The 22,460-nt window shown below is 44.3% G+C and overlaps 1 protein-coding gene across 1 annotated transcript in view; it reads left to right on the top strand.

The window, feature by feature from the left end:
* Window positions 1-4,135: 4,135 nt before the first annotated feature.
* The window catches only part of csgalnact1a (chondroitin sulfate N-acetylgalactosaminyltransferase 1a), a 198,716-nt gene continuing 180,391 nt past the window's right edge, over window positions 4,136-22,460 (top strand). The window contains exon 1 of the mRNA XM_078209835.1: window positions 4,136-4,228. The gene's annotated coding sequence lies outside the window, so the exon portion shown is untranslated. The remainder of the gene's footprint in view (window positions 4,229-22,460) is intronic.

Below are 22,460 nucleotides of genomic sequence, written 5' to 3'. Positions count from 1 at the left end.
ATCCAACTATTCAAAGCACTCACAAGTGGCCATGCAGCCTGCACCAGTTCTCCAAGGGAAGGATAATGGAGGCCATTTGAAAAGATATAGGTTCTGGGCAGTAATTTCATTGTCTCACTTAGCTTGGACAATAGTGTCTATGATAAGACTCTTACCTGATGAGAGTTTAGAATTTATTAACCCTCACCATGGAAACCTATCATGCAGGAGTAGGCACCTATAGTTAGCCAGTGCTATAGGTTCCTAGCTTAGACACATTGGATCAGAGAGATTGCTGGTCTTTCTCCAATAGAACCACTCTCTGTGATGTCCTATGATTGATAATGGGGATAAACTGCACCTTGGTGAATCTGAGGCCCAACATTATGCTTCTCTGGGAAGGAGTTTCATCTGTTTTGCAAGGCTGGGCACTTTCTAAATAGTCACTTTGATGTGTTGAGATGGTGGATGGCGCTGAGAATAATTTGTACTGGAAACACTTCTCGCTACAATTATCTTCCTCTCTGAATTCTCCACTGCCACTCCTGCAAATTCACCAGCCTATTTGGGCAGCACAGTGGCACAGTGGTTAGCACTGCTGCCCCACAGCGCCAGGGATCCGGGTTCAATTCCCAGCTTGGTCACTGTCTGTGTGGAGTTTGCACGTTTTCCCTGTGTCTGCGTGGGTTTCCTCCGGGTGCTCCGGTTTCCTCCCACAGTCCGAGAGACGTGCTGGTTCGGTGAATTGGCCATGCTAAATTCTCCCTCAGTGTGCCCGAACAGGCACTGGAGTGTGGCGATTGGGGAATATCACAATAACTTCATTGTGCAGTGTTAATGTAAGTCTACTTGTGACTAATAAACTTTAATAGTGCAACGCGCAATAACAGAGAGAAAAATGGTGCTGAGAAAGGTCCCCTTAAATCTTGTAAAAAGCATGAGGTCATTTCTCAGTCAGCTGCAATATTTCAGATTGTCTACAAGTTTTGCTGTGTTTAATGACTCCAGACAATGGCGGACCCATTGATTCGAATCTGCATGCGGCATCTATTCTGGTTCTGGGCGCCACCAGGGAGATGTCAGAGGCACCAAATGGAAAGTAGTCTTTTGTGCTGTGTGTTTTATCAGATTGAGCTGGGAGAGAATCTGGGACAATCAAATTCACTCTTCACCCTTGGGAATTGACTTCACCACTTATCATGTAATTTGAGCTCAAATTAAATCCAAGGGTAGAAACATCTCTGATCAATGAGCTTCACATATGAATAGCTGATGTGCCAGTGCTTCATTCCTTTATGCTTCCTTTTCTTTAATGTCGGCATTTATTTTACAAGCCATGTGCTGGAAGGCACTGTTAGCCAGAGAAACATTCGCACTTGAACTTTGCCTTGCGGAAGGTCTAGAATTATTTACTTCCCCCAAGAGCAACAACAAATATTTACATTTGAAAAGTGAGGATCCTCACTCCTGTTCCGGGGCAGTCCGGAGTTCTTCGAAGGATAGATGAGACTGTTGAAGGAGAGTGGATCTGCAGCATTCCCCTTTGGCCTTCAGTCTGAGTGGGGAAAGCAAGGCTTCAGTCAGTGTGTGCTGACTGCAGTTTGCATTGGGAAAAAAGCAGGTCATATTCTCTTCAAAGTTCCAGTTTCTGTTTCCAGTTTGGATAGTCAGAAGCTTTTTCCCAGGGCGGAAGAGTCAACTACTCGGGGGCACAGGTTTAAGGTGCGAGGGGCAAGGTTTAAAGGAGATGTACAAGGCAAGTTTTTTTACACAGAGGGTGGTGGGTGCCTGGAACTCGCTGCCAGGGGAAGTAGTGGAAGCAGATACGATAGTGACTTTTAAGGGGCATCTGGATAAATACATGACTAGGATGGGAATAGAGGGATATGGTCCTGGGAAGGGTAAGGGGCTTTAGTTCAGTTGGACAGCATGGCCAGTGCATTAGGAGGAAGGGCCGAAGGGCCTGTTCCTGTGCTATAATTTTCTTTTCCGAAAGATGTGCTGGTTAGATGCATTGGCTGTACTAAAGTGCTCCATAATGTCCTAAGATGTGTAGGTTAGCAATGTTAATGCGTGGGCTTATGGGGATAGGGCTGTGGGGGGGGGACGGGGGGACGGGGGGTGGTTAAGATGCTCTGACAGAGAGTATGTGCAGATTTGACGGGCTGAATGGCCTCCTTCTGCACTGTCGGGATTCTGTGATTCTAGATTACAGGTCGACTTTTGCAAAGTGAGACCTGGTGATAAACTCTATTGAAGCTTCTGTTTACTGGAGTCATAGCAGTTTGTGCCAAACCTCCATAGCACCACTCTTGTTTCCGAGCTAGGGTCCAGAGAGAGTCACTTCGTTCAAGACGCCGGGAGGATTATCCATGCTTGTGTGTTACACGTGCAGACAGAATGGCATCAACCCCCGTCAGCGCAAAATGAAACAGCACAGCTGCTCTCCACAGAGAGCAGGGCCTGTCTGTGTGGGCAGCTTTAGTGAGACACAGCCTACAGAGTATGCTGTGAAAGTGGCCTGAGCCAGGGCGAGAACTGTATCCACTGTTAACTGCTGCACAGTGGAACCTTTGAGGAGCACTGCGCAAAGGAGAAGAGGAACTGGCTTTCTGTTTCCACAGCAGCCAGGTTGGCCCAGGCTGTGTGTGTGTGCGGGGGTGGGGGGTTATTTCTCTCTCTCTCTCTCTCGCTGTGTCCCACCGAGATGTTGGTGCCTTGTTTGAGGTGCAGTGGGATCCCTCTGGTGTTGTTTGCTTTCAGCAACCACTGAGCTGAAGGCGAGTCTTTCACTCTGTCTCTGACTTGAAGCATTTACTCCAGTGGTGAGACTTTCACAAACTCCCTCGATATTAAAACGGTAGCAACACTGAGAGAACTTGGGACCATCTACACTGCTCCAACAGGCTGAAGATTCCTTAGGGTTCTGCCATTTCAAGGGAGTAATTATTATCTACCTCTATCTGGATGCCTTTGAGAAAACCAGCACAGGGCTGGGCTTGTGTGGATTTGACTTTTCACTCCGATATTTGTAAGTGACTTGCCAAGCTGTGTGTGTGTGTGTGTGTAGGAGGTGGGGGTGGCAGGGGAGTCTAACAAAGAAGCCTGTGAATTCACCCTTGCAGGCAAGTTTTTTAGAGACAGTGTAAGCAATCTACTCCAATTTAACTGTCTTGTCACTAAAATGTTCTAAAGAGCTTTCCCGTTTCCACTCTCGCCGCTCAGTTCCCAGCTGTACCTGGACTGTCGCTGGTAACGATGACTTAACCCACCCAATGCCTGGATTCTTTGAATGAGATGTGCAGTGATTCTTTTCCCCCTCTTGTATATATCCCTCTGTGCTCGCAATCCCTGCCGCTTGATCCTTTATTTTGAGGGGTTAGCGATAGAATTTAAGAAATAAGTGAATTATTTATTTTGAAATGTTGACCCTTTATTAAGACAAAACGTCCTCCCGCCTCCTTTAGTGCCACGTGCCGCAAATGGGGTCACAGTCTGCAATGCTCCCTCTATAGATTAGAGTGACTGTCTGAGACACTGGAATGTCTCACTGGGACGTCTGATGTGCAGATGGACCCCACTCCGTGGAGACTTGCCTGATTGAGAGTTCAAGCGACATCATACTTGCCCTTCGACATGCAGTAATGAGACACCTCCCCCCCTCCCCCTTGTGCTGCTTATTAGTGTCCCATTAATAACCAATGGTCTGTCCTGAGTGCTGAGGTCAGTAACAGAGCCACATTATCTCTGTAGCAAAACAAGGGTAAGTATCTTGAACTGACAATGACTGGCATGTTGTGTGAGTATATGCAGCATTGAATGCTACTGCAATGTTCACATTGCTGTCACATGTACAACCTCATACAGTAATCAAACTCACTGCTGTACAAAACATCTTAATATCTGTAACTGGCCTGAAGGGCTTGGATTTTTTAAAAACTCACTTGTTAGAATTTAGATAGTTTTGACGATCTTGTGTTTATGACCTAGATTTCATCCAGACTCGAAACATTGGCTCTATTCTCTCTCCACAGATGCTGCCAGACCTGCTGAGATTTTCCAGCATTTTCTGTTTTTGTTTCAGATGCCGTCACCCACAGTAATGTGCTTTTTATCTTATTGCCACGAGAATTCTGTTCGATGAAGTTATTGACTGACTGGATTTCAGCCGCTTCAAACAACATATCCGAACTGTAACCACCAAAAAAAAACGGTGAGAGGTTCACTTACTGAGTCTCAGGCAGTGAAGGTTTGTGTTCAGTACAATAGATGGTCTTTACAGACTTACTAAATATAGGCTATAAAATGATGGCCACTGTCTAGATACGATAGTGACTTTTAAGGGGCGTCTGGATAAATACATGAATGGGATGGGAATGGAGGGATTATGGTCCACGGAAGGGTAGGGGGTTTTAGTTCAGTTGACCAGTATAGTCGGTGCAGGCTTGGAGGGCCGAAGGGCCTGTTTCTGCGCTGTAATTTTCTTTGTTCTTTGTGTACATTGATCAATGGGAAAGGTTAGTCAGGAAGCAGGACACTTTGGTGAAATTTGATTGCCCTCTCCAAACTTTGGGTCATTCTGTGCTGGAGTAAAACATTGAGCCAAGATGTTGTGTTGGAAGATAATACTTATGGTCTACCTGGCCAGATGGTGATCTCTTTGAGTCAATTAATAATTTTGCTGGTACACAAACATTGTGTTTGATAATTATTGTAATGTACGGGACAAAATGTTAAACTGAAAACATTAAATACTCAAAGATGAGCTTTGACAAAGGGTCATCTGGACTCAAAACGTCAACTCTTTTCTCTCCTTCCAGATGCAGCCAGACCTGCTAAGATTTTCCAGCATTTTCTTTTTTGGTTTCCGATTCAGGCATCCACAGTAATTTGCTTATATTTTATTTATTATATTTATATTTTAAATACTAAAGGATGTTGCTGTCAGCTCAAAAGAACACACGTGCCATATGTGTCACCAACGATCGTTCAAAGTAATGACCAGATATGCCCAGACCTGCAAAATGAACCAGACTGCGTATTGGTTTTGAGAAGGTTAATTTAAAATAAAACTTTCACCTATTTCTTTTCTTGTATGAATACCCGCACAGTTCCCTTTGGATCGTGCTACTGAGCACATGCAGTTCTGGTAGCCCCAGAAATGTCACTGGTCGGATGCCAGGATGTTGGCAGTCTCTTGTGGTTAGTTCTTCATAGTTGCAGAGCAGCCGACTGTTTACTTTAATCCGCTATTTCATTTCGCGAGCCGGTCTCCTGTGGTATTTGCACTTGGGTAAATAAGAGCATGTAGACTTGGAGGTGAAGCAGGGTCAGAGGGCGAGGGATAATTGGACCAGGGCCTGCAGATGTAATTCACCCCCCACCCCCCCATTGTGGAGTCGCACATTTATTTTTGGATCTTCATTATGAATCCCTATGTCCACATTTATGTAGGTTTTTTGTAGGGTTAAGTGGACTTCGTTTATAATTGGTCCTTAGTTTGAAGGGTCAATAACGAAAGGGCATAATTTTAAGCTGAGAGGCAGAGGTTTAGAGAGGATTTGAGGAAAGATTTTTTTCACCCAGACAGTGGTGGGAGTCTGGGATGAACTGCCTGGGAGGGTAGTAGAGACAGGAAATCTCACAACCTTTGAAAAGTACAGGGATGAGCACTTGAAATGTCATAACATTCAAGGCTAAGGGTCAATTGCTGGAAAGTGGGATTAGGTCATAGAATAGAAGATCATAGAATCCCTGCAGTGCAGAAGGAAGCCATTTGGCCCATCGAGTCTGCACCGACTCCCTGACAAAGTGTCTTACCCAGGTTCTCTTCCTTTCCTATCCCCATAACAGCCTTGGTTCAAACATGGATGAAAGAGCTGAATTCCAGAGGTGAGGTGAATGTGACAGCCCTTGACATCAAGGCTGCATTCGACTGAATGTGGCATCAAGGAGCCCTAGCCAAACTGGAATCAATAGATATCAGGGTTTGGATGAAAAAATCTTTCCTCAAATCCTCTCTAAACCTTCGCCTCTCACCTTAAAATTACGTCTCCTAGTTATTGACCCTTCAAACTAAGGGCCAATTATAAACAAAATTCACTTAACCCTACAAAAAAACCTACATATATATGGATATAGGGATTCATAATGAAGATACAAAAATAAATGTGCGACTCCACATGGGGGAGTCATACCTGGTACATAGGAAGATGGTTGTGGTTGTGGGGGGTCAGTCATCTCTGCTCCAGCACATCTCTGCAGGAGTCCCTCAGGATAGTGTCCTAAGCGCAACAATCTTCAGCTGCTTCATCAATAACCATCCCTCCATCATAAGGTCAGAAGTGGGGATGTTTGCTGATGATTGCACAATGTTCAGCACCATTCGCGACTCCTCAGATACTAAAGCAACCCATGTTCAAATGCAACAAGATCTGGACAATATCCAGGCTTGGGCTGACAAATGGCAGGTAACATTCATGCCACACAAATGCCAGGCAAAGACCATCACCAATAAGAGACATTCTAACCACTGGTCCTTGACATTCAATGGTGTAACCATCACTGAATCCCCCACTGTCAACATCCTTGGGGTTACCATTGACCAGAAACTCAACTGGACTCGCCATATAAACACAGTGGCGACAAGAGCAAGTCAGAGGCTAGGAATACTGCGGGGAGTAACTCACCTCCTGACTCTCCAAAACCTATCCACCATCTGCAAGGCACAAGTCAGGAGCGTGATGGAATACTCCCCACTTGCCTGGATGGGTGCAGCTCCAACAACACTCAAGAAGCTTGACACCATCAAGGACAAAGCAGCCCACTTGATTAGCACCACATCGACAAACATCCACTCCCTCCACCACCGACGCTCAGTAGCAGCAGTGTGTGCTATCTACAAGATCCACTGCAGCAATTCACCAAAGATCCTTAGACAGCACCTTCCAAACCCACAACCACTTCCATCTAGAAGGACAAGGACAGCAGATACATGGAAACACCACCACCTGCAAGTTACCCTTCAAGCCACTCACCATCCTAACCTGGAAATATATCGCCGTTCCTTCACAGTTGCTGGGTCAAAATCCTGGAATTCCCTCCCTAACGGCATTGTGGGTCAACACACAGCACGTGGACTGCAGCGATTCAAGAAGGCAGCTCACCACCACCTTCTCAAGGGCAACTAGGAATGAGCAATAAATGCTGGCCAGCCAGCGACGCCCATGTCCCACGAATGGATAAAAAAAACCCTACACATCTTCAGACACTAAGGGGCAATTTAGCAATTTTGGACTGTGGGAGGAAACTGGGGCACCCAGAGGAAACATGCACAGACACAAATTGTGTAGATACTCGATGGAGTTTAGAAGGTTGAGAGGGGATCTAATTGAAACTTAAAGAATACTGAGAGGCTTAGATAGACTGGACATGGGGAGGATGTTTCCACTCGTGAGGGAGATTCGGGCATAACCTCAGAGTGAAGGGACGCTCTTATAAAACTGAGATGAGGAATTTCTTCAGCCAGAGGGTGGTGAATCATAGAAACCCTACAGTGCAGAAGGAGGCCATTCAGCCCATCGAGTCTGCACCCACCACAATCCCACCCAGGCCCTACCCCCACATATTTACCCACTAATCCCTCTAACCTACACATCCCAGGACTCTAAGGGGCAATTTATAACCTGGCCAATCAACCTAACCTGCACATCTTTGGACTGTGGGAGGAAACCGGAGCACCCGGAGGAAACCCACGCAGACACGAGGAGAATGTGCAAACTCCACACAGACAGTGACCCGAGCCGGGAATCGAACCTGGGACCCTGGAGCTGTGAAGCAGCAGTGCTAACCACTGTGCTACCGTGCCGCCCTGTGGAATCTGTGGAATCTGTGGAACTCATTGCCACAGAGAGCTGTGGAGGCCAGAACATTGAGTGTCTTTAAGACAAAGATAGATAGGCTCTTGATCAATAAGGAGATCAAGGGTTACAGGGAGAAGGCAGGAGAATGGGGATGAGAATCATATCAGCCATGATTGAATGGTGAAGCAGACTCGATGGGCAGAATGGCCTAATCCTGCTCCTATATCTTATCACCTTGTGCTTATGGTCTTATGATTTAGTGTAGTTTTGTTGGTGCGCACTCGATAGGCGTGCCGACAAAAAAATGTAACACAGTTACTTCTGTACTGTCTGGCAGTTATCGAACTGCCTATGTTAACTCTGTCACAGTGCCATTTCACCCTCATATCACTGGTGGAGCTGCAGCGCCTCCTCTAGCAAGAAGATATTACTGCAGTGTGACATGTTTACATAGATGCATTCCTATTCTGAAGGCTGACATCATGAAAAGGTTGACAGGAAGTGGGTGTACATATGAGATGCATTATTTTAAAAATGACTATGCTTTTGTCTGCCAACACACTGGCACTTTAGAGGGAAAAATTGATCTGGCAAATAACTGATCCTAATACTACTCAAGATCTTTAGCCTCACAACCAGTTCTGTTCTTCAGGTTGCCTTGACTTCATGGTCACACTCTGGTCCTGAGTCAAGGTTCATGGCTTGATATCCAACTCTAGAGACTTGAGCTTTAGGTTGCCACTCCAGTGCAGAGAAAGCGCTGTGCTGTCAGAGGTGCCATTTTTCAGTTGGCACAGTAAATTAAGGCCTAATTTCCCCTCTCGTGGATGGATAGGATCTCATGGCACTAGAAGAGTAGGGCGTTCTTTTGAATACTGACCAATATTTATCCCTTGACTAACACTGCCAAACCAGATAATCTGGTCTTTTCATCATTTTTCACTCAGGCCTCTGTGACTTCTAGACTTGATTATGCTAACACACTTCTGGCCAACATCATAGAATCCATGGAATCGTAGAATCCCCACTGAGGAGAAGGAGACCATTTGGCCCATTGGGTCTGCACCGACTCCCCAACAGAGCATCCTAACCTGGCCCACCCCCTACTTTAGCCCCACAACCCCACACTTTTACCTCACTAATTCCTGAACCTATACATTTTGGGACACTAAGGAGCAATTTAGCATGGCCTAACCTGCACATCTTTGGCCCAGCATATCTCCCACTCTACCAGGTCAGGGGATCACCCTTGTTCAATGAAGAGTGCGGGAGAGCAGCACCAGGTATAACTAAAAATGAGGTGTCAACCTGGTGAAGCTATGACACAGGACTACTTGGGTGTCAAACAGCAAAAGCAACATGTGATAGACAGAGCTAAGCAATTCCACAACCAAAGTATCAGATCTAAGCTGTCTATGTCTTGCAACATCCATGTTCTATCCAGCATAAACCTTAAGGTTTAAAGTTAATTTATTATTGTCACAAGTAGGCTTACATTAACACTGCAATGAAGTTACTGTGAAAATCCCCTAGTCGCCACACTCGGTGCCCGTTTGGGTACACTGAGGGAGAATTTAGCATGGCCAATGCACCTAATCAGCATGTTTTTCGGACTGTGGGAGGAAACCGGAGCACCCGGAGGAAACCCACGCAGACACGGGGAGTATGTGCAGACTCCACACAGACAGTGACCCAAGCCGGTAATTGAACCCGGGCCCCTGTTGCTGTGAGGCAGCAGTGCTAACCACTGTGCCACCGTGTGCCACCTGAGACCATCCATAATTTACTATCCGTGCTCTAACTCCCACCAGGCCTGTTCACCCATCACCCTTTAAATTCCTCCCATGGCCTCACACTTCCCCATCTCTGTCATCTCCAGTCCCACAACCCTTTGAGATATGTGTGCTCAATTAATTCTGATGAATTGAGCACCTCTAATTTTAATCATTCTACTTCTGATGGCTGTGTGCCTTCAACTGTGTAAACCCTAAGCTTTGGAATTTTAAAAAATTCATTTGTGGGACATAGGCGTTGCTGGCTGGCCAGCATTTATTGCCCATCCCTCGCTGCCCGAGAGCAGTTGAGAATCAACCACATTGCTGTGGATCTAGAGTCACATGTAGACAGACCAGGTAAGGACATCAGATTTCCTTCCCGAAAGGACATTAGTAAACCAGATGGGTTTTTCTGACAATTGGCAATGGTTTCATGGCCATCGTAGATTCTTAATTCTAGGTATTTTTTTTATTGAATTCAAACTCCACCATCTATCATGGCGGGATTTGAATCTGGGTCCTCAGAATATTAGCTGAGTTTCTGAATTAATAGTCTAGCCATTAGTCCATCGCCTCCCCAATTCCTTCTCAAAACCTCTCCGTCCCATTTCCTATCTTTCGTCCTTTAAGATGTTCATTAAACCTACCACTATGAACAAGCTTTGGGCCATTTGCCCTAATACCTATATGGCTCCGTGTCAAATTTTGTTTGATAACGCTTTTGTGAAGTGCCTTGAAATGTTTTACAATGTTAGAGATGTTAAATTTGTCCAACTTCTCATTGTATTTTATCTCGCTGCTCTTCATACGGCCTGGCTGTGTGCAAATTGACCGCTAGGTTCCCTACATTATAACAGTCACTACTCTTCAAAGTACTTCATTGGTTGTAAAGCACTTTTTAAATCTTAGCTTGCCCCATGACCTCTCCAGCAGTTATACCAGAGACCTGTGGCTCTACATTGTCTTAATCCTCTTGACTTGGCACTGTTCTCTTCTGCTACAAAATCCGACAAGTCCCATTGAATCAAAGAAAATAAACAGCAACTTGAAGAGTTATCCATGTGCATTGATGTAAGACAGTTTCCATGTCTCTCCGCCCTTGTGTTTAAACAATCCCTCCACCATAGATTTTCTTTAAAATTATTTAGTTTGACTTTGTTCCAGTTTACTTTTTAAAATACTTTTTTTTTCTTGAAGTTGACATAGTTAGAGACCTAACTCTTTGAATTGGTCTCTTCCATCTTCCTGGAGCAGGTCAGATAATGTCGGATCGCAAGGTTTTAAACTCGGGAGCTCTGGTCAAGGATGTTTTTATGGTTGGAGGGATCAGGAATGACTGAAGCCGCAATGGCTGGGCGATGCCCAGTTTGACTTTTGAAAGCATGCAGATTGTAATGGGGGACATAACAAAGGTGCTACACTGGGAATAATGGAATTAAAATAGAAAATGTTGGATAAGCTCAGCAGGTCTGGCAGCATCTGTGGAGAGAGAGGCACAGTTAATGTTTTGAGTCCATATGACTCTTCTCTCCTGGGAATAAAGGAGTTGGAGCAGAACACAATCTTTTTAGACTTCAGCAGGCACATGAAGGAGGAATAATGAGGAGAGGGGACAGCTTGTTCACTACTTTGTTACTAAATTACAATCATGGTGAACTGACTGAAGGGACCATTTGGTGTCTAATTAATTTAGAAAGGCTAAAACAAACTGTACATTTTTATTTGATGTATTGGAGGGAGACTTGGTCTGTGGTCTTTGTATAGTCAAACCACGAATGTTTTTAAATATGTTTCTGACTTTGCTACTCTCTCACCACCAACTCATCTGCATTCCCGCTAGTATAATGCAAGTATTAAAGTGCTGAGGCTAGAAGTGTCAGATTAACCAACACGTTTATTTTCAATCCAAAAATGGAATGCAGACGATTCATTTCTTGGTGTTTGTAAGGTATGTAAATGATCTGGAGGAAAATGTAAGTGGTCTGATTAGTAGGTTTGCGGACGACACAAAAATTGGCGGAGTTGCAGATAGTGACAAGGATTGTCAAAAGGATACAGCAGGATATAGATAGATTGCAGACTTGGGCAGAGAAATGGCAGATGGAGTTTAATTCAGACAAATGCGAGGTGATTGGAAGATGTAAATGGCAGAACCCTGAGGAGCATTGACATACAGAGGGGTCTGGGTGTACAAATCCACTGATCCCTGAAAGTGGCAACACAGGTGGATAAGGTGGTCAAGAAGGCATACAGCATGCTTGCTTTCATCGGCTGGCGCATTGAGTATAAAAGTTGGCAAGTTATGTTACAGCTGTATAAAACTTTAGTTAGGCCGCATTTGGAATATTGTGTGTAGTTCTGGTCACAACACTACCAGAAGGACTTGAATGCTTTGGAGCGGGTGCAAAGAAGGTTTATTTACCAGGATGTTGCCTGGTCTGGAGGGTTTTAAGTATGAGGAAGGGTTGGATAAACTCGGATTGTTTTCACTGGAAAGCCGGAGGCTGAAGGGAGACCTGATAGAAGTCTACAAAATTATGAAGGGCACAAATGGAGTGGATAATTTTTCCCAAGGTGGAAGGTTCGACTACAAGAGGGCACAGACTTAGGGTGAGGTGGTAGGTTTAGGGGAGATGAGCGGGGAAATTTTTTCACACAGAGGGTGGTGAGTGCCTGGAAAGCACTGCCAGTGGAGGTGGTGGAAGCAGGCACATTAGCAACGTTGAAGGTGTATCTTGATGGACATGTGAACGGGATGTGAACAAAGGGATAGAAACCGTGAATCGGCGCAGTCTTGGTGGGCCAAAGGGCTTGTTCCTGTGCTGTATTATTCTTTGTCTCTGCTCCAATCTTTGCCAATGCTGTGTCACACGCAGAGATGAGTAGTAGTGAACTATAAGACACTCACATTATGTTTCAGCTCATGCCCCTCACGAGATGACACAATTGTCTCATAATTGATCTTTAAATAGCTCATTATGTTTTATAATCTTTTTTAATCTGCCCCACACTGAGTGTTATGGCTGAAAATAATTAAAATGCCAACCAAAATAATTGTTTCAATCATTTCTCAAGGCTGGAAACCTGGACTTGAGTGCAGAATGAACCTACACAGTATCACAGGCAAACCTATGATAAAATAGATCAACCCCACCAGGGTTCCTTTGCCAAGCGGTGAGATTCAGATTATTCCCCACATCTTGTCCTTGTTTGTACACCCTGGTTGAACGGACTTATAAATCATTCAGATCTCCAAATGACAAACTTACCGTCATTCCAAAATAGCCAATGGATTTGCCCAGCACAGGGATCGGTAACCTGTAACTCCAAGAGCCACATTAAAATCTCCTGTGTGGCTTCTGACCTTAATCGATTGAACGCATTTTCCAACCTGTTCAGATATCGAACAACTCTCCAAAAGACACCCAGCAGCGGAAACTGCATTGAAGTAAAATCTCTTCCTTTTCTTTGCATCCATCTTCCTAATAATGTGAACATAAATATGACCAAGTTCTGTCTTATTTCTCATTATCAATGCCATTTGAGTAGCAGTGTTGGAACTCTTAAGATATTATGTTCTTGACTATTTTTAAAAAAATGCTTCTTGATATTAAGGTTGCCCAGTCCTGGCCTAATAAGTTTTGCAGGCATGGTGGCACAGCTCGGTGGCAGAGTGGCTAGCACTGTTGCCTCATAGCGCCAGGGACCCATATTCAATTCCCACCTCGGGTCACTGTCTGTGTGGAGTTTGTACGTTCTCCCCGGGTGTGCGTGGGATTCCTCCAGGTGCTCTGGTTTCTTCCCACAGTCCAAAGATGTGCAGCACGGTGGCACAGTGGTTAACACTGCTGCCTCACAGTGCCAGGGACCCGAGTTCGATTCCCAGCTTGGGTCACTGTTTGTGCGGAGTCTGCGCGTTCTCCCCGTGTCTATGAGTTTCCTCCAGGTGCTCCGGTTTCCTCCCACAGTCCAAAAGATGTGCTGATTATGTGCAATGGCCATGCTAAATTCTCCTTCAGTGTACCCGAACAGGCGCTGGAGTGTAGCGACTAGGGGATTTTCACAGTAACTTCATTGCAGTGTAATGTAAACCTACTTGTGACTAATAAATTAACTTTAACTTAATGTGCAAGTTAGGTTTGATTGGCCATGGCAAATTGCCCCTTAGTGTCAGGGGGGCTGGCAGGGTAACTATGTGGAGATATGGGAATAGGGACCGGGAGGGGCGCAGGCTCAATGAGCTGAATGGCCTGCGTCTGCACTGTAGGGATTCTATTATTGTCTTGCCAGTTTTTGACCTTCTGAGTTTCTACTGGTGTTGTCCCCATGGTCAGATGGCCTGTTGATGCTTGTGATCCACATGCGTGCTGCTGGGCAGTCACAACATCGTACCTAGCACAACTCAGTTTCTTCAGCTGGAGGCCATTGGGAAAGAAAGGGTGAGAAAGAAAGATGTGACTGGTTGATAAGAGGGACTTAAAGAAGAACAAGACAAAGGGAGCAAATGGTGAATGAGCTGTGCTTTGGAGCATGTTTTTGAACACAAAACTTTAAAATGCCTCTCACTTTCTGCTATGTAAATTATCTAGCAGGTTTTTAACACTTAGTTATTAGTGTCATAAGTAGGCTTACATTGACACTGCAATGAAGTTACTGTGAAAATCCCCTTCTTGCCACATACTGGCACCTGTTCAGATACACTGAGGGAAAATTTAGCACGGCCAATGCATCTAACCAGCATGTAGTTTGGACTGTGGGAGGAAACCGGAGCACCCGAAGGAAACTCACGCGGATACGGGGAGAATGTGCAGACTCCGCACAGGCAGTGATCCAACTTGGGAATTGAACCTGGGTCCCTGGCGCTGTGAGGCAGCAGTGCTAACCACTGTACCACAGGTGGGACAACACAAGTCTATCACTTGAATTGAGCTCCAGGGTTCCTCCTGTGGCCTAGTGGTGTCGGTCACTGAACTGGTAAACCACAAACCTAGAACCAGGTCCGAATCCCACCACGGGAGATGGTTAAATTTGAATTGTAAAATAAATCTGTGGCAGAGTTAATCCCTGGGGACTAGAAGCATTGCGAGGTCTTGTGGCACCGTGGGTATCATCCCTACCTCTGGACTAGAAGCTCTGGGTTCAAGCTCAAGCACAGTAAGAAGCCTCACAACACCAGGTTAAAGTCCAACAGGTTTATTTGGCAGCACGAGCTCTCAGACTCCTTCTTCAGGTGATTCAAACTCAAGGCTAGGTCACGTTGGCCACAGAAGGAGCATTCATAATGTGGTTCAACGGGCTGATAATCAGCTTGGGAATCCTTACCCTATGCGTGCTTAAAAAGACGCTATCAAAAAAACAAGAAGCGCTAAGGGCTGGACTTGATCCTCTATCTGCTTTTGAGCTTGCAGAATCTGAGGGAAATTCCTCGACCTGCAGTGTGGGACAACAATAATAACTCTCTGAACTCTCTCTTAATAACTCTTGAGAATCCCTCCAGTGCTTAATATTCTTACTGGGCTAGATATTGAAGTGCACATCTGCAAACAGACAGTCTGTGGAAATATAAATACATATCTATATATGAAAAATGAATGGCAGACTTAGGGTGTTCCGAAACATGTTTAAAGACGGCTCTCCTAGTAATGTTCACTTTAAATGTGTGAGTCCATATTGTATCTTTGTGCTATTCCTAATGTAAGAAGACAGTGAGAAAATGGCAGGCTATTTCTGAGGGTGTCAGCAAGTGCTCTCGGAGAGTGCTCTTTCATATCAATTTGCTTAATACACATACTCAGTCACTGTCATTTAAAATAATAGAATAGTCTGGTTCACCAAGATCTATACTATAAATGGTAGCTATATATAGAGTCTGGATTGAGAGAGCCTTTGTGCATATTTTTCAAAAGATCACACAAACACACATGATATTCCTTGAATTTAGAACCTGTCCCAAGTGCTTTGTGTCTTTCGAAGGGATATTTCAGTTTTGATAATCATCACTGATTATCAGTCAATTGCTGTTGTGCATTTCCTTCCTCATAGAATCATAGACTGGTTACAGCAGAGAAGGAGGCCATTCGGCCCAACATGTTTGTTCCACTCTCCACAAGAGTAACTCAGCCAGTCCCACTCCTCTTTGTCAAAAAACAGGGGAGAGAATATTTTAGCCAGTGGAGTTGGAGGACCATCTTACTTTTGGAAAATTGAAGCATGAGTAGGCCGTCCAGCCCTTCGAGCCTGTTCTGTCCCTCAATTAGTCCACGGCTGATCTGTATCATAATTCTGCTTACCTGCCTTATAAGGTCAGATGATATAGGAGCAGAATTAGGCCATTCGGCCCATTGCGTCCGCTGCACCATTTGATCATGGCTGATATGCTCCTCATCCACATTTTCCTGCCTTTTCCCCATAACCCTTCAACCCATTACCAGTTAAAAATCTGTCCAACTCCTCCTTAAATTTACTCACTGTCCCAGCATCCAGTGCACTTTGGGGTAGTGAATTCCACAGATTCACTTGGTTCCATAACGCTTAATACCTTACTCAATAAAAATCCATGAGACTTCATGTTGAAAATTTCCATTGACCCGGATGCAATAGCTTTCAGTGAGAGAAAGAGTTCCGCGTTCAGGAAGCTTGGATGGAGGTTGACTGCTGTGTGAGGATTCTAGTTCTGGGAGTGGAAGTGTGTTTTGTATCAAGTTGTATTTGTTCTCTCAAAATTAATATTTAATCATAAATGGAGGCTGGAATAAGACACAGGGATGAATAGACGTTAGAATTGTTTGGCAACTTCTTAATGATCAAAGTGCCACGTACCTCAAGTGTATACATACATCAATCCACACTCAGTATTGATATCAGAAACAGTTATTATTTCAACTAATTTCCTCAAATAACTATGAGATTGGAAAAGCCACCAGTACCATTAACAAAGCAGACACCCACACAAATCCAAGCAATCAAATTGCTCGCATTTACAAAAAGCAATAATCATGAACTGGCAACCAGCACAAAACCAACAAAGATGCTTTTCATACAAGCTATGTTTTAGTACCATTTCCTTCTCTACACAGGTCAATGCACACAGCTAGAAACAAAACTATTGAAAGCACAACATTTTGGGGGTGGAGGGAATCATTTAATTTTTCCATTAAAATGAATCATTAGAATTTGAATTCCCTGTAGAAAATTTTTCCTACCCAGATATGGTTTCCCTTCTCTTTCCCCATTACCTTATGGCTTGAGTTCCACTTAATTCACGGACTTGGAATTATGGAACTTCCAATTCCTTTTAGAAAATTCCGTGTTTGCTGGTGTAGAGTTACATCATGGGTGTTTTAGTTTTCTGCTCCTGTGGGACTAAAGACAAGTGGATTTTGTGGGACTTAATCCCTACAGTGCAGAAAGAGGCCATTCAGCCCACCGAGTCTGCACCAACAACAATCCTATTCTACAGACTTTATCCCTGTAACCCCACATATTTACCCCATTAATCCGTCTAATTTACGCATCCCGGGACACTAAGGGGCAATTTAGAATAGCCAGTGCACCTAACCTACACATTTTTGGACTGTGAGAGGAAGCCGGAACATCCGGAGGAAACCCACACAGACACGGGGAGAATGTGCAAACTCCACACAGACAGTGAGCCAAGCTGGGAATCGAACCCGGGCCCCTGGCGCTGTGAAGCAACGGTGCTAACCACTGTGCCGCCCATGTTTGCCATGTTTCTTACATTACAACGGTGACTGCACTTCAGAAGTGCTTCACTGGCTACAATCGTTTTGGGATATCTTGAGATAGTGAAAGGTGCGATATAAATGTCTTTCCTTCTGTCTTCCATTCTTCCTTTCGAGATCGGTGACTCTGAACACAAATACTTCCTGACTCCTGACCTAGCTCTGTTTCTGCATTTTGTGATGATATCTCCCAGTCCTCCCCTTCCTACCTAGGTCAAATAAGATTTAGAACAAAACAAAATCAATTGCCTTCATCATTTGAAAGGTCTTGACATTGTAGTTGGTGAAGGGATGGTTTTCAGGCGAGAAAACTGGGTGAGTTCAGTATTATCAATGTTAAATTGGAGAAAACTGAGACCTGTCCGCAACTCAATGTCAGCCAAGGGGCTAGCCACTTTGTTGTGGTGGCTACCATAGAATTAGATGTTGTCAGCAACTGTAAAATGAGATGTTGGATGGAAATGGGATGATTGCCTGATGCTATAGAACGCTCAAAAGGACAAGGAGAGTTTAATTTGCCATGATTCTCTTACAATGGAATTTGACCAAGCTGATCTCAGTGCTTTGCTAGGATGGAATCTGGGCAAAATAGTTCAAATATGGAATTGGAGAAGTGACAAGTACAGAAATGGATGGCAACAATACTTGAGGACTTTGGAGGGGGAAGGGAGATTTCAATATAAGGTGGTTATTATAAGACTATATGATGGAAGGGCAGAAGTAGCCATCGAGTCTGCCCACCATTCAAAAAGATAATTGATCTTGCTGTGGGCAGCACGGTGGCACGGTGGTTAGCACTGCTGCGCCGCAGCGCCAGGGACCCGGGTTCGATTCCCAGCTTGGGTCAATGAATGTGTAGAGTTTGCACATTCTCCCCATGTCTGCGTGGGTTTCCTCCGGGTGCTCCGGTTTCCTCCAACAGTCCAAAGATGTACGTGTTAAGTTGATTGGCCGTGCTAAATTGCCCCTTAGTATTAGGGGGACTAACTGGGTAAATGCATCTAGTTATGGGGATAGGGCCTGGGTGGAATTGTGGTCAGTGCAAACTTGATGGGCCAAGTGGCCTCCTTCTGCACTGTAGGATTCTATGATTCTACCATGGCAGATCTACGAGAGAGACAGAGAGGAGTGAATGGAGCTGTTTAAGGGTGCAATATGAAGAGTGGGGGAAACAATGTATGAGAAAGAGAAACCATTGACAATAGCAAGCTGTGGGGCAGTGAAGGATTGATGTGAGAATGAGCTGAAGCTAAAGGAAAGGTATCTTGTGCAGGAGACGAGCTTGATGTGGTTGCGGAGGAAAAGAAGAAAGTGAGGAGATATGTGATAAAGAATGTGATAGAGGAATGCTGTGGTGTAAGAAAAGGGAAGAGACATTTAGCTCAGTCTTTAATTAAGGATATAATTCCTACATAATTAGGTAAAGAGAAAATAGATAGAGGTAGCTAACATGGATTTCAAGTGGAATAATTTTGCTTGACAAGCCCCCATAGGATTCCTTGAGGAGGTAACAGACATGGTAGATGGGAAACGTGGAATGGATGTATTGTATGTGGATTTTAGGAAAGTTTTTGACAAGATATCGCAAAGTATGTTATTAAAGGAGACTGCAGGGTGTGGAATTAGATAACGGATTGCAAGTTAGCTTAAACATTAGTTGAAAGGCGGAAAACAGAGTAATAGCATCAGCTTTTTCAGAATGGTTGGAATTGGGTAGTGTTGTACCAAAGGGTTCAGTTTTAGAGTAAGAAGTCTCACAACACCAGGTTAAAGAGCGGGTAAATGGAGTTGAAATCAACCATGATTGAATGGTGGAGTGGACTCGATGGGCCGAATGGCCTTACTTCCGCTCCTATGTCTTATGGTCTTATGGTCTTATAGGTTTATTTGGTATCACGAGCTTTCACTCCCCTGATGAAGGAGCAGCGCTCCGATAGCTTGTGATACCAAATAAACCTGTTGGACTTCAACCTGATGTTGTGAGACTTCTTAATGTGCCCACCCCAGTCCAACACCGGCATCTCCACATTCAGTTTTAGAGTTATTCCTGTTTGCAGACTATATTGGTGCTAAGAGTAAAAAGCTGGAAATCTAGCTTCTATTGAAAGAAATATAGGGCAACAGAGCCACAAGGTGAAACATCTTAATATATGAGGATGCTATCTGCAATTCTGGACACCATGCAATGGGAAGGTTATTGAAGATTTAGAGAAGTTAGGATGCTGCTTGCTCTGAGGAAGTATAAAGACTGAGACATAATTAAAATGTTTGGTCTTCTATTGTTAGAACAATGCAGGTTAAAAGCTGCTGTGTTAGAAATGTCTAAAGTAATGAAAAGATGGAACATGTTTTTGATTTGATTTATTATTGTCACATGTATTTTTCTGGTTGGCGATCAGTGACTAGTAGTGTGCCTCAGGGATCAGTGTTGGGACCGTAATTGTTTACGATTTACATAGATGATTTGGAGTTGGGGACCAAGTGTAGTGCATCAAAATTTGCAGATGACACTAACATGGGTGGAAGAGCAAAGTGTGCAGAGGACGCTGAAAATCTGCAAAGGGATATAGATAATCTAAGTGAGTGGGCGAGGGTCTGGCAGATGGAGTACAATGTTGGTAAATGTGAGGTCATCCATTTTGGTAGGAATAACAGCAAAATGGACTATTATTTAAATGGTAAAAAATTGCAGCATGCTGCTGTGCAGAGGGACCTGTGTGTCCTTGTGCAGGAATCTCAAGGAGTTGGTTTGCAGGTGCAGCAGGTAATTAAGAAGGCAAATGGAATTTTGTCCTTCATTGCTAGAGGGATGGAGTTTAAAAACAGCGAGATTATGTTGCAGCAGTATAAGGTGCTGGTGAGGCCACACATGGAGTACTGTGTGATGCGCGATTGATTCACACGGGAGGCTAGGACGTACCCCGGGAATAAAGGCTTTTATTCACAACAAGATTGGAGCACACTACTTAACAATATTATCTCAGACTAAGGGCTACTAGGAAGTAGCAGTGACCTTTATACTCCTGTAAGAAGGCGGAGCCGAACGGAGTGTACCACATAAACAATAATAACAGGTGGAACACCCAAACCCTAACCCCAACAGTAACAAGAGTAACATATGTACAAGTACCCATAGTGGTAACCATCTATGGTTCACCACACTGTGTACAGTTTTGGTCTCCTTACTTGAGAAAGGATATACTGGCACTGGAGTGGGTGCAGAGGAGATTCACTAGGTTGATTCCAGAGTTGAGAGAGTTGGCTTAGGAGGAGAGACTGAATAGACTGGGGCTACACTCATTGGAATTCAGAAGAATCTTATAGAAACATATAAGATTATGAAGGGAATAGATAAGATAGAAGCAGGGAAGTTGTTTCCACTGGCTGGTGAAACTAGAACTAGGGGGCATAGCTTCAAAATAAGGGGAAGCAGATTTAGGACTGAGTTGAGGAGGAACTTTTTCACACAAAGGGTTGTGAATCTGGAATTCCCTGCCCAGTGGAGCAGTTGAGGCTACCTCATTAAATGTTTTTAAGGCAAGGATAGATAAGTTTTTGAACAGTAAAGGAATTAAGGGTTATGGTGAGCGGGCGGGTAAGTGGAGCTGAGTCCAGAAAAAGATCAGCCATGATCTTATTGAATGGTGGAGCAGGCTCGAGGGGCCAGATGGCCTACTCCTGCTCCTAGTTCTTATGTTCTTCTGTTTTCATGTTCTTATTGGGATACAGTGAAAAGTATTGTTTCTTGCACGCTATACAGACAAAACATACCGTTTATAGAGTACATAGGGGAGGAGGAAAGAAGATGGTGCAGAATGTAGTGTTACAGTCATAGCTAGGGTGGAGAGAAAGATCAGCTTAATATATGATAGATCTCAGACTTCTGTATCATTTTCTGATGGAAGAATAGGCGACACGGTAGCACAGTGCTTAGCACTGCTGCTTCACAGCGCCAGGGCCCAGGTTCGATTCCCAGCTTGGGTCAATGTCTGTGTGGAGTTTGCACGTTCTCCTCGTGTCTGCATGGGTTTTCTCAGGGTAATCCGGTTTCCTCCCACATTCTGAAAGACGTTTTGATTAGGTGCATTGACTCGAACAAGTGCCTGACTGTGGCGACTAGGGGAATTTCACAGTAACTTCATTGCAGTGCTAATGTAAGCCTTACTTGTGATTAATAAATAAATAAACTTTAAAAAGAAGGTAGAAGAGGGTATGTCCAGGGTGTGTGGGGTCCTTATTATGCTGGCAGAATCAGTGGTCATTGTTTCCAGAATTTGACATGTCTAGAACAAGAATCCAAAGATACCAAATTAAATGCAAAGTGATTCAATACAATTCAATTCAAAGTGGCATGTGAAGCCTCTTCACGCAGAGTGTCATATGGTTATGGAATCCACTTCTAGGGTTGAGGCAGAAGTTATAACATCATTCAAGATTAGATTGAATAGCTGGATGAAGGAAAATGGGATGCAGAGATGTAGCAATGGGGTGGATAAATCTGATTAGAACTATTTTGTGGCTTTCCCATGAAGTTGCTCCTACTGATACTTGATAATGGAGGTTGTAGTGAAGAGAGGTGCTCTTGAAGTAACTTGGTGAGTTTCTGCTATGGATCCTGTGAATGTACCATGGAGAGATGCATTAGTTCTCAATTGTGATTTCCCTTTCAATGAATCTCTGACCCCAGCCTTGCCACAGGAGTCCTGCCAGGCAGCGGCTGCTTACATAATTAAAATGTGAAAGTGCTTGGAGTGAGTTGTCTTCAGGGTAATGAGTTGCTGGGTTGAAAGACTCTTTTACAAATAGATTAATGATCACTGACCCCCACCTCCCACCTAAATTATACCATATAATATTCATAACATGGAAGTCTTGTATGTGAGCAGTGTTTTAATAATACTTTTGACAAAACAGGTGTCTAATTATGCTATCAGTGAAATGGGTTTGCCCGCTTCTCACTGCAGCTTGTCCACCCTGGCGCACTCCCCTCCCAAGTGAAACAGCCAACTGCATTCCACTCTTGCCTCCCCTTCCTCCCACATTTCACCTTATTTTACGGACTCCCGGGGAGTCACTGCGGAACACCCATGGGTCCTTGGACC

The sequence above is a fragment of the Mustelus asterias genome, chromosome 1 (genome assembly GCF_964213995.1).
Source record: "Mustelus asterias chromosome 1, sMusAst1.hap1.1, whole genome shotgun sequence".
Lineage (NCBI taxonomy): Eukaryota > Metazoa > Chordata > Chondrichthyes > Carcharhiniformes > Triakidae > Mustelus > Mustelus asterias.
The sequence above is the reverse complement of the archived record's forward strand: the minus strand, read 5'-3'. Positions and strand labels throughout refer to the sequence as shown.